The sequence below is a fragment of the Mus caroli genome, chromosome 11 (assembly GCF_900094665.2).
Source record: "Mus caroli chromosome 11, CAROLI_EIJ_v1.1, whole genome shotgun sequence".
NCBI classification, from domain to species: Eukaryota; Metazoa; Chordata; class Mammalia; order Rodentia; family Muridae; genus Mus; species Mus caroli.
Window position 1 is genome coordinate 46,513,689 of NC_034580.1, and position 1,192 is coordinate 46,514,880.

Consider the following 1,192-nt stretch of genomic DNA (forward strand, 5'->3'; position numbering starts at 1 on the left):
GTTCGAGGCCAGCCTGGTCTACAAAGTGAGTGCCAGGACAGCCAGGGCTATACAGAGAAACCCTGTCTCAAAAAACCAAAAAAAAAAAAAAAAAAGAAGAAGAAGGGAGGGATGCAGGGAGAGGAAACCGCTGGAGCAAAGGCTCCAAGCTGAGAAAAGAGACCACAGTTCTCCAAGGGACACACAGGGATGGATCTGTGTGGGACTGCAGGGAAACAGGGGCTTTCATGTCCTGGCATGGGGTTCAGACAGAGCACAAGCCGGAAGTCAGCACACACACTACAGTGACAGTTCCAGGGGAGGCATGGAAAGGAGGGGATGAGTCTTCAAGGAGAGCGAGTTAGCCAGAACTTTGCATATAACTAATGACCCCCAACTCTACACACGGATGCAGAGAGTACAGGCAGACCAGGACAGGAACCACACAGAGGAGGGACGGACTGGGGCAGGCTAGCCATCCCCAGCGCAGAGGGCAGGGAAGATGAAAGGAAGGGAGGAAACCAACCATGATACCCCAAGCGGAGCACCCCTGGATGCCTTGCCAAGGTGTCTCCTAGTCCCCTGATGCCAGCTTCTTGTAACTACAGAAGAATAAAAGAGATGATTCATTTCTTGGGCTGGAGGAAATAGCTCCGTGGTTAAGAGCACAAATTCTCCCGAAGAGACTGCTACTGCTCTTCCAGAGGTCCTGAGTTCAGTTCCCAGTAACCACACGGTGGCTCACAACCACCTGTAATGGGATCTAATGGCCTCTTCTGGTGTGTCTGAAGACAGCTACAGTGTACTTTGAAATGTAACAAGTGCTTGTGATACCAAGGGAGTCTGAAGGCCAGCCTGCACAACATGTGCTCTCCCATGCAGCCTTATGACCCTTCTGGCACACGTAAACGAAATGATTCCTTTTTGGCAAATAAGAACCGGTTCCACAAGTTCTTGATGCTTGCTTTTATCTAACTGCCAGGAATCCTTAGGTTGAGCTCATTCCTGGATATTTGGACTCCCTTTTGCCTTTTGGAGTTTGGAGAATTGGAGTTCCTCTGGGCCTGACAAACACAAATCTTTAAAAGAGAAAAGAGATACTCCGTTTCAAAAATAAAGTCTTTGGTAAACTCAGCAAAGGGGACAAAAGGGAAGCCAAATAAGTAAAGACAGCAGCCGCCCTGGCCGTTGTCAACCCCCCCCCCCCCCCCCC